Source organism: Chrysochloris asiatica, unplaced genomic scaffold, assembly GCF_000296735.1.
Source record: "Chrysochloris asiatica unplaced genomic scaffold, ChrAsi1.0 scaffold00133, whole genome shotgun sequence".
Taxonomy (NCBI): Eukaryota; Metazoa; Chordata; class Mammalia; order Afrosoricida; family Chrysochloridae; genus Chrysochloris; species Chrysochloris asiatica.
In genome coordinates this window covers 903,030-915,100 of record NW_006408651.1, presented here as the reverse complement: position 1 = coordinate 915,100, position 12,071 = coordinate 903,030, and the positions used below count along the sequence as shown (strand labels likewise).

At 39.7% G+C, this 12,071-nt stretch overlaps 1 protein-coding gene across 2 annotated transcripts in view; it reads left to right on the top strand.

The window, feature by feature from the left end:
• Positions 1 to 2,658: 2,658 nt before the first annotated feature.
• The window catches only part of LOC102824254 (estrogen-related receptor gamma-like), an 812,051-nt gene continuing 802,638 nt past the window's right edge, over positions 2,659 to 12,071 (top strand). Inside the window, exon 1 of one of the 2 annotated variants that reach the window (XM_006869693.1) lies at positions 2,659 to 2,772. The gene's annotated coding sequence lies outside the window, so the exon portion shown is untranslated. The remainder of the gene's footprint in view (positions 2,773 to 12,071) is intronic. The other variant, XM_006869694.1, reaches the window with a different exon arrangement.

Below are 12,071 nucleotides of genomic sequence, written 5' to 3'. Positions count from 1 at the left end.
ATTTGAGTTTAGAAAGGATCTATTTAAACCTCTAGGAAGCTTGAGTAGTCTTGTTCGACCCTTTGCTAGTTGCTCAAACATTTCAATCCTGGGGTAAGGGAACTACTTGAATGCCACCACCAGTATGTGAAATGGAGGCAAATAGCATGGAAGGCATTTGTTTGAAAAAAAAAAAAATAAGTGTGTGTGTGTAGGGTTGGGTACAGTGATAAAGCGTAAAACTTATGGTACTTGCTGTTGTGGTGAGTCTGTAAGGTTTAGTTCAAAGTTTAATAAGTAAAAAAGAAAAGAAAGAAGAAAGGGAGGGAGGAAGAGAAAGAGGGAAGGAAAAAAGGAAGGGAAGGAGGAAACAAATAATATATATATAAAAATAATGAACCAGGTTTAGGTTGGTAGATTGAATATTAACAAATGTCTCTTGGATAGTTATTGGAAAGTTACCAATAACTCATGTAGATAATTCTTACGGTGGTTTTAAGTAGACCCTTGTTCCTCTTTAGAATCATCTTGGACGATCTCTAAGCATTGTACCTATTCATTCTCTCAACATTCCAAGGAGACTGATAAGCAGAGTCAGAGGAGTTATACAGAATTGTCAAGAGTGGTGAGTCCCTGTTCAAGTGTTGGCATCTGACCACTAGTCAACAGCCCTCAGAACCTTCTAAGGTCTACTTCAGCACAGCTTTTCTCTAACCCTGAATGTCGCCTGATCTTGGCATAATTACATCTTGCCTCTGGAATTTGTTAGTGACTCAGATTAAATTTCGAAAGAGAAAAGATCTAACAAGTTACTTGTTAGTTTCATTAAATTTAGCCAACCTTTCAAATAGGTAAACTATTTTTAAAACTACAGCAGCTGCAGATTATCTTGGATGAGTTAAGATTTTCTCTCCCCATCTGCTTTGCTTTTCAGATCTGCTTGGCTTTTCATTCTCTTTTGTGCTTTAATTAATTAATTAATTAATTAATTATTGCAATCTTGGCCTCTGCTCTCATCTTTTAGGAATTTGGAATCCTCAGGAACAGTGACTTTACCAATACATGATGGTAACTAAGGTCAACGTTGGACTTGAGAGGAGAAGAAAAAAAAAAAAAAAATCCACCAGAAACCTAAATTAGTCCCTCTTCTCCAAATGGGTTGTTAGTGACAAAAAAGAGGCAAAGTGTTTGCCAAATCTGGCTATAGTCACATTGACCAGTAGTATCCAAATGATGAGAGGTAAACTATGACTAACCGAAGTTACATAAAACATGACAAACAGTGTAAAACGCACACAAGCTAAATATTATAAAAGAAGTAATCAGTGCATTACCTGTCATGTGGTCACACCCACGCCATGGAAACTACATTGTCATGTCTACAGATATATATTAAGGATTAGTCTTGAGGCCTTTCCTACAGATTCTAGAGAACATGACTGTTAAAATGACGAAGGTAATGAATCGTCAGCAATAATATCTTGTGTTAAAGAATAATACTAAAGTTTTCCTGCTGCTGCGGGATAATCCACATAAAAAAACCTAGTTATCCTTTTTGCCCTTCCAAAAGTCCCTGATGGGTCATATGTCGGGAGTCTCTTCCAAATATTATGTTGTGCCATGCAGTCCCTCAGATAGGGGTTTGGGCTTTTCTTTCTTTCTCTATTTTCCTTCCCGGTCTCCTCCCCATTTTTAAAAGGCTTTATAGAACATCTCTGGGAGACAAAAATAGCTCCAGTTGTAAGAGGCCTACACACTGGGAAGGCTACTGAGATGCAAGTCAGCAAGTGCCAACCAACCGAGAACATGAGTAACTGATTCTGAGTGGATGCTCTTCGAATGTCTTGGTGCCGATTCTCTGCCTGGGCCGGTGGGTAGATGGGAAAATGGGTTTTCAGGGTTGGGAGGTGGGTCGTGTAGGTCTGGGATCCGGTAGTTGAAGGAATGGAAACCCCAACATTCGGTCAGAAGGGGCTCTTTCTTCCCCTCTCCCTATATCTTAAATTTTTATTTTGCCCAGGCGAGGATTGGAGGCGGTCAAAAGGGAGCAGTTGGCACTGAATGTCACCCTGAAGGTAAAATGAAAGACAAAAGATGAACGCATGCTTGCTTTCCCTTCGCAGCGGCTGCGGCGGCAGTAGCAGCAGGATTTAAAGGGGAAAAAAAAATCACACGCACATACACACATATATACACACCCAGAGGCGTCAATTATGCAAACGCAATAAGGCAATCAAATCATGACAGTGCCGGGAATTTTTTTAAAAACATAGATATTTATTTTTAAAAAGAGAGAAACGCATGCAAACAGAAATGTGCACATACCACGTAACCACCCGAGGAGAACCTGGCAGCCTCTCTCTTCTTCTGCCAAGTTATCATTGAGAAAACAGACAGGCATCATGACGTCCTGGGTCACAGGGAGTGCGGACCGACGCTACCAAGAGAAAAGGGAGGCGCCTCGGCGCTCTGGCTAGCCGCGGGCGCCCCTCTGCCCCTCGCAGCCCGGCTCGGTGAGTGCACAGCCGCTCGGGACGCGGACCCAGGGTGCCAGGCCGGCCCCGCGCCCGCAGGGGCAGAGCGGGTGGCCGTGCCCTTGCCACCGGCGGGCCGGCCAGCACCCCCTCGCCTGCTGAGGTCGCGGGAGCCCAGTTAAAGGAGGCGTGTGTAAGATGTGCAATGTTCCTGCATGGGGGTTTTGTAGACTTTCATAGCCAAAGAAACCGGCTTCGGCTTCTTTAAAATCCCCGACGACTCACCTGATTAACCTGCTGCAGTTCTGACCCTGCCAAGGTAACTGGTCCAAATCCTTATCATCAACATCTGGAGACAGACATTTGCATCTGGGGCATTCTTTATTTGCAGTCCTGGCTGAAATCTTTATTGCTACCTCTTTCCCCCTTCACTTGCTTAGAGTCTCTTGAAAAAGAAAAAAAGCAACCCCCTCCCTCAATAACACAACCATAAGTACTGCCCTCCTCTAGCAGACTTGCGTTACCAAGACTGCAAAACTGTCAGCGTGTGTGCTAGAGACACAGACGAATTCTAATTGAAATTAGATTTGTTCTTGAAACACCCCTCCCCTCCCCCTTCCTGGATAGAGACTTCAGTGCTTGGTAAAGTGGCAAAGAGTGTGGGCAGAGTTAGGGCACTGGCACAGAGAGGGGCTAGGGGGTAAGTCCTTGGTCTTTGGGGGAGAGAGGATCTGGGGAAGGGGTCTTTGGGGAGATGATGGTGTCAGGAGTTGAGGACGGCTGTCATGGGTGGGTAAATCCTTCTAGTGTTTGCTGCTGCTGATTCCTGTCCTCTAAGCCTCTGTCCCTACCCTCTCCCCAACCCTTTCACCTTCCTGAGGGACTCTGTGAAGTTGCCGGGAGGTTACCAGTCGTCATTTAAGTATTTCCAACTACCCAACCCCATCTACCTCTCCAGTCAGTCAGAAGTGTCCCTAGGATTGAGACCCCTTTACCTCCCCCCACCCCCCATGTCTAGAGATTGGAGATTCTCAGAGATATAAAGGTACAGAGGGCAAAGCTCCTCTCCTCCCCTTCTCACTACCCTCCTGGCAACCTTTTCCAAGCTGCACCCCATCCCCCTTCCAGAATCTTAATGAGCAATTCTGGAAGAGTCCAGGAGGACTTGGAGACATTCCCCATCTCTCGCATGCCTCAGTGCTGTAGAATGATTGTGTGCTTATTTATTGTGCTTGTTTCAGTCATGTTGTGAATTGCCACATGGGTCTGCTTAAGCTAGGGAAACACGTTTGCTATGTTTGTGTTGTAGTACCAGAACCAGTGGCCGTGCAATAAGACACAAGACACACACAGAAAGCAAATGATTTTACTAGCATAAACCAGAGGGCAATGTTGAAAATAGCACTCTCTCTCTTTAAAAAAGGAAAAATAAAAGCATGTAGGCTAAAAGAAACTGTTAGGTCCACACAAGACTTCCTATTACTTAAAAAAAAACCCCAAAAACACCCAGCTTAATACTTTTAAGTCAAGATCAAGAGATCTGCTGATGTTTTGAAGTGTTGAGGGACAGCTGAATGGCTTGGTCTAGTTTTGAAGAGCAACTCTGGTTTGTTTCTCACGCTGTCCAAAGACCAAATAGGGGAGTGTGTTTGGAAAATACCCAAATGCAGAAGCAGCTAGCAAGAAAAAAGAAGGAGAAATGTCCAAGAGAAGAAGGTCGGAGAATGGGATTAAGGAATTGTTTCAGGGTTCCTTTTATCTATTTATTTATTTCCCTATCCAGTAGATCTGTTGTTATCAAACTGAGTTAACCAACCTGAGAAACAGTTCAGTCTTTGTGGAAAGGAGAGGGAGATTTGAACAGTTCTTAAAATTGAGATGAGGAATGACTATCATAGAGAAGGTACAAGAAAAATTAAAATAAATAATAAGTGACAGAGATGAAATGACATTGTTAGCTTTTTCTCCCTTCAAATATGAAAAGGCTTGTGTGTGTAAAGGAGCAGTCCCAGATGACCTAGAGGCATGCACATTTGTCTGATGCAAAGCTTCATTTGTTTCCCCCCCCCCAAAAAAAAACAATTCTCTTTCATCTTCCAAGTTATGATATTATTACAACGTGCATGTTGAGAATGGCATCATCTGGCACATAAAGGTGCCCATTGATTGCATAAAGAAATGATCATTTCTTTTTGTTTTCCTTTTTTTTTTTTTTTTTTTACTTTTTGTTGTGAATTGAGTGAAAGTTTACAGACAAGATCATCAGTTTCACATTCCACAAATAGAGCACTTTGTTTCATCTCAAGGATTGCAATCTCTTCCATGGAACAACAGTCATCTGCTTCCTCCCTATGGCTACTATTTCCTTTCTACCCACCTTCCCATTCCTTCTCACCTTGTCCTTAAGTACATGTTGCCCCTTAGATTTTGAATCATTGACCATCCTCTCATTCATAGTGAGCACATCTTACTAGTGTTGTTCTCCCTATATACATGTTTCTTTCCAGACCTAAAGGGTGGTTGAGGGCCACAGTCTCAGGTTCCTACAGTCTCTTTCTTATCAGTAAGCCTGATCTTTTTTTTTTTTTTTTTAAATTGAGTTTTTATTCTACACATTATGCTTCTCCATCTAGGACCCTCTAATGTGTTTGCATGCAGGGCAGTTGGTAGTGTTAACTGGGCAGCATCTAATTCTTCTGGTCTTGGGGTCAGGTTAGTCTATTGGACCAGTTGATTCCAAGCATCTCCAGTTCTCATCACTCTTCTTTCTTCCACATATGGAGAGACCTATAACTGCACCTTACATGGTCGCTCATGAGCTTTTAATGTTCCAGAAGCCACTCACCAAAGTAGAATATAGAACATTGTCTTTGTGTACTTTGTTGTGCCAACTGACCTGGGTGTCCCCTGAGACTATGGTCCTGAGTTCCCAGGCTCAGCTACTCATTGCCTTAAGATGTTTGGTATTATCTCATTTTCATCATTTTGCCCGCTGTATGCACCTCCACTTTCACAGTGGTGTTTTCAGGAAAGGTAAATATTTGTGTACCAATATTCTCTTTCACAATTTTGTGTATCTGTGGGACATATAAATGCATACATACATATACACATCTATATACATACATTTGCATACACACATACATATACATACATTCTACTCTTCTTCCCATAATCATTCAGCATATATAAATGATCATTTCTTTCCCTTAATAAATCAAAATAGCATTGACATTTTCATGTATGGTTCGGACTGAGGTCTGCAGGTCTTCTTTAGCAAAATTGCAAGGGGTGCAAGGTGAGTCTGTTGGGTGGTGTTTTAACAAAATAGAGCAGATCAATCGATTAGGTTTCCATGTGTGCTCCGCTCAATTTATTCTGTACAATTTTCCCCGAAATTAAAAGGTTACCATGAGAGTACCGTGTTCCCATCTCCAACTGAGCACCACTTATTACTGCAACAGTATTTCAATATTAAGTGATCTCCTAGATATTTCATCTTTCATTTGGAGTTCTGAATTTGAATCAGCATGAGAATGGCAGTTCAGCAAGATAACTAACTATACAGATAGACAGCGGAAGGGTTTATAGGGAAAGTGTTTGCTGAGAAGAATATCCTGGGCTGCTCTCAGAAACCTTGTTTATAGGGACATTTGGGTTGCAGCTAGAAGTTTAGCAAAAGCCTGCCAGAGGGAAGTGGGCTTATGTTTGAAACGGAACCTAAATGCCTCTTTTTCCTCCTTTACAGACAAGCTATGCACCGTCACTGAACACTCAAGGCAAAACTTTCCTCATGCCCCATGACATTTTGTAATACAGACAATCCCTGGATTAGTGTGTCGCAGGAAAAGGGGTTATTTATGAGGCTCTTCTTTTGTTTACAGATATAAGTTGTTTTCGTCCTTTTTTTTTTTTTATGTGTCTTATATGCTTGACTCTATTAAATGCAAAACAAATCATATTTAAAGAGGTTAAAGTATGCCTTACAGATTGACCTATGAAATTGACTTCAATTAGAAACTGAAAAACTCATTATCTTAGTGAGGGGAATTTATGATATAACAGAGATTTTTTTTTACTTTTTTTTTTTTTCAGAATTGTTGGAAAACTGTGAGGACAAAGATTTTGAGGAAAATGCCAAAAGCCACATTAATGAAGAAAAACACTGTTGAGATACTTTTGAATAATAGATAGGATATGGAATGGTCAACCACAAGATAAAATTTTTACACAGTATTTTTATGGCTTTAAATTGACTGCATTGTAAACTAAGCTTACTACTCTATTAAGTCATTATACTTTTCAATTATTTAACATTTCTGGCCAGGCTATCTTCTGTGATCTTTTTCTGTACACATCAGAAATGATATGTACAGTAGTAATTGCTCACTGTGAGCATGAAGACTTTGCCATGGAGCAAGGTTTTAATTTTAACTTCTCAGGACAAATATTGCAAAGAATGCACAGAAGAAAAAGAAGGTTAGGAAATAGCCCGAGTCCTATGAAATGGAGATAGCTACAGCATTGCAATGTACCTAATACAATTTGAGTTATTCTCACTATGAAGCCTTGACAGTATCTGCCTTCTAGATACTGTGCAGTTGGAAATACTCTATAGCTTCATTTAAATGCAGATCTTACATTTTCTCCAAGGAGCAGTTGGTGAATCTTTCAGTTGAACCACTGGTATGAGAAAACCATCTGACTATTTCCCCATGAACGGCAGCATCTGCTGTTAAGAAGTAATGATCACAAAGTTTTAGGATACAATGATATATATTTTTGTATTCATTTACGCTGTCTTTCAAAAGTCACAGTAGTATACTGCGACTGCTGAGCAAACAAGTCAGTTTTCAATTGTCCCTTTGAGGTGAAATTTTTAAAGCTATGAAATGATACAGTTAGTGTGATCATCCCAGTAGAGTAAGTGGGACTGAGGAATCAGTGCAAGAAAGTTCTTTTGGATGCTCTCTCCCATTCATGTTAGGGGATGGATATGGAATGCTGTAGGGTAGCCTAAGCATATTTCTCCAGAATGATCTGGAGATGGTTTTCACCCACGTTGTATGAGGATCAGTAGTAAATGTGGCCAAGATTAAGAGACAACGGGTTTTCACTCAAGAGATGATTGCAGAAAGTAACACAGTCATTTAAAATATGATATAGATACACAGAACCTTATGATTTCAGAACCTCTGGTTCAGATAACTGGAAAAGCCCCTACAAATAGCTAAATTAAAAAATTCCAAAAGTATACAATGTGACTAATGTTATGACTAAATGTACCTTTATCACATACATAGGGAAGTTTTCTTTTCCTTGGAGGTTAGATACCGTTCATTTACTTGATCCGGACTCTCCAATTATGAAAGGCTACTATATCTTTAGCTTACCACCTCCATTGTATTAAGAATAAATCCTACCTCTTATTTTCCCTAACACATATACAGCATAAACAGATATTTAACGGAGTGTTAATGATTATTTTTATTATTGTTGTTAAGTGCAGTGGAGTTGGTGCTGACTCATAGCGATCCTGTATAGGGTTTCCGAGGAGTGGCTGGCAGGTTTGAACTGCCAGCCTCATGGTTAGTAGTTCAAGTGCTGATCCTTCCGTGCCACATCAGGACTCTACTAATACCTATAGGACCAAAGAATCATTTATAGATTTAAGCTGTGCCTTTTTATATTTTTATTATGAAGGATGCTTTATTTATTTAAGCAAGTGGTCATTATTATCTCAAAGTGAATTGCATGTATTGAAATTTCTGTGATTGAATGCAAGACATTGCAGAAAGTGACAGAGATGTTGCATTTACCTTTGAACAGTTATAATTGCTCTTAAAAGGCACATCTGCTAAAAAAAAAATAACCAGGACAGAATTTTTAAAAGGATGTGGATTTAATATTACTTTTAAAGTTGATAAATAGGCATATTTAACATAATATATATATTTTTTTAAGATTCAAATTCAAGATGCCAACTTTATATGAAGCTAGTACAAACTTTTGTATACCTAGTTCTGATAGATACTTATGTAGAATAAATAATCTTCTAAATATCTATGCAATCAGAATGGCCCATTTAAATCCAGACTCACTCTAAGATATATTAGATTAATAAGGCTGATTTTATGACCAATATAATTTATATTCATGAATACCTATTTTTATTAATGCAATTATAGATTGTGAAGCAAATTTCCATATATGTTAAATACTAATAAGAATGACTAACATTTGTATAGTGCATTACAGTTTGTAACCATACATAATCCATAAACTGTTCTTTGGAGGAATATTTATTTCATTTTCTTATGCAGGGAGGCAATCACTTTTTGTAATGTTAACCTTATATAAAAAGAGATCCTTTAATCAGAGTTTGTTCTCTGTCCCCTTCACCCTTCCTCTTGCTTTTCCTCTGTCCCTCTGTTCCTCCATCTTTTCCATCTTTCCTTTTGTCTTTTTTCTACCCTTGATGAGGTGACATCTACTGCTTTTCAAAGTTTTTGGTGGAGCATGTATAATTGCTTATTCTATACCTCAATTGAAATTGACATGTAATAAGCAACCAACATGATTTTTTGGAATATATATTCTGCCCACCATTGGTCTTGAGAAAAATGTTAAGGTTGCAGACATCATTTCATGCCCTGTGTATTTTCAAGCATCAATCAGGGAAATAGTTAACAAGTTATATTATAGTCTTCTAAGAGACTGTGGGTATGCTGTTATGGTAAATTCAGCCTGTATATACTTCCAAGTTATTATGTGTGAAGAGAACTCCAAGGCTGTCTATTTAGAAAAACAGTTCAATTCAGTTATTAAAAATTAATTTCCTATCTAGTATGAATATTTAGTTCCCTAAGGTGTCAGAAGTGGTACATAATATCTGATGATATTTTGAACTGGTGGTGGTGGTATGCTGTGGAGTCAGTTCTGACTCATAGTGGCCCTGTATAGTGGTTCTGAGGCTGTAAATCTTTACGGGAACAGAAAGCCTCATCTTTCTCCCTCGGAATTACTGGTAGGTTTGAACTGCTGATCTTGAGGTTAGCAGCCCAACTCATAACCACTACACTGCCAGAGCTCCTTATCTTTTGAACTAGCGCTCTTCAAAGTTAAAAATTTGTTCTTTATAGTTGAATGTGTATATTACTGACAGTCAGTCTTCATCTAAGATCAGTCAAGATGGTGGCCGGAGCAGTTTGTGGTGCAATCTGTTGGTTCATTATCAGAGACTCTAGGTGAGCCTTTGCCTCCTCAGTTCTACAATAAGGGCTTCAGATTAAATGGTGTCCAATTTATTTGTTCCTGTGATTCTGGATGAAGCAATCGATTAATTAGCCCAATAATATATACCCATTAGAATTCTATGCTATACACTAATTTTTTACCTAAGTGTAGCCTTCAACCATGTTGCTGTTGTTAAGTGCCTTCAAGTCAGTTCTGACTCACAGTGACCCTGTATTGGATTTTCTAGGCTTTAAATCTTCATGGGAAGGAGCTCTGGTAGCGTAGTGGTTACGAATCGGGCTGCAAACCTTAAGGTCAGTGGTTCGAAACTACCAGCCGCTCTGCGGGAGAAAGATGAGGCTTTCTACTCCCGTAAAGATTTACACCCTCGGAAACCCTGTAAAGGGTCGCTATGGGTCGGAACCGAGTCGACAGCACTTAACAACAACAAATCTTCATGGGAGCATGAAGTCTCATCTTTCTGCCACTGAGCAACTGGTGAGCTGGAACCTCGGACTCGGGTTCACAATGCTTACCATACAAAGCCACCATGCTCCCAGCCTTATGCTATATGAATATGCAAAAGTAGTAAATGAGTTCAGTGGTTTGGTTCATGAAATTTAGAGTCAAGTTTGCATTAAAAGTTTTATGTTAGATCAATTATTCGACACTCAAAACATACTTTATCACAGAAAACAATTTTCAGTGCTGATTACTTTCTGGGGTTAAGCTACAAAAGCCTGTTGTTACTTATTGGAGTGAAATCTTGTATGTCAGTGATGAAAAATAATGTAAAAACCAGTTTTATTACGATACAAGTGATAAATATAAAGGCAACAAAATGGAATGATAGTTTATCATTTATTTACCTAGAATCTGCAAGATTGTTGTTTAAGAGACTACATATATAACTGAATGTTAAAGAGATATATAGAAACTATTATATAGTTTCTGAAAAGGACTTTTAGAAACATCCAAATGTTTTAGGCACTGCTTGCAGTGGTTCTTTAATACTCCTACCTTTACTTTCAAAATATATGATTTTTATTTCTGTTGAAATACTGTAACATTAATACTGTTTCTTAGATTATCATCTGTGCTAAGATCTGTTTTTGACATTTGAATTTAATGAGAAGTGAGAGAGTAAGGAAACATGGAGAGAGAGAGAGTATTCTCTGAAGTCATATGAGAAAAGAAAAAAATGGCAGATAATTGATGTGTGTGTGTGTGTGAAAACAATGCAAAAAACTGGAGACATGTGAGTCTGTGCGTGTGGAGATAGCCTTGTGTGTGTGTAACTGAGTGGTGGGCTGTGAAAAAGAAAAACAGGGAAATTAATGTGTGCATAATCTCTCTGGAGGGAGAGCACAGTTATATGAAAACACTTTGGGATTACGGTTAGAGCACACGGTTTGAAATTTCTATTTGGTCACTTATTGTCTATATGTTGTTGTTGTTGTTGTGAAGTGCCGTCGAGTCGGTTGCGACCCATAGCCACCCTGTGTAGGGTTCCCAAGGAGTAGCTGGTAAACTTAAACCGCCGACCTTTCGGTTCAAACGGCTTTGCAGTCTGGCGCATTAACCCACAGCGCCACACCAGGACTCCATTGTCTATATAGTCTGTGAACTTATTTAGCTCTCTGAACTTTTAGCATCTGTGGAAATGGGAATAGTAAGAGAATCCACTTCTCAAGATGGTTGTTAAAGTTGAAAATGACTGATGGGCATAAAAGTGCTCGTAGGTTGCAAAAACGGAGTCCTGGTGTGGCGCTGTGGGTTAATGAGCTGGACTGCAAACTTAGTTTGAACTGCAAGGTGTGCGGTTCAAGCTCATTAGTGGCTTCTTGGAAATCCTATACAGGATCGCTATGGGTCGGAACTGACTCGATGGCACTTAAACAACACTCAACTGTTAGTTGAAAGTTGGTGATTCGAACCCACCTCGTGGTGCCTCAGAAGACAGGCTTGGCTATCTATTTCTGAAAAGCCACTCTAAAGAGCAGTTCTATTCTCCACATTGGAGTTGCAAAGAGAAGTTACCTAGGCAGCAATTAACAACAACAAACTAAAATCATTCAGTTATAGACGGTGAGGAATAGTAATTAGGCCAACTAGTTCTTTGTGCTGACAGTTGTTAAGTGCCGCCAAGTTGTTTCCTACTCATAACCACAGTGACCCTGTGTAGGAATCCCGAGAGCAACTGGTGAGTGTGAACCGCTGACCTCATGGTTAGCAGTCCAGCGCTTAACCTACAAGCGCCATACCAGTGCTGGTGCTGACCTGATGGTCTGGTCAAGTCCTAGGAGAATTTGTTTAATTGCAGAGTAGCCTTTTTCTTGTCCGTTGTGGACCAAGTACTAAGCATTGTGGTAGGTACTTTAC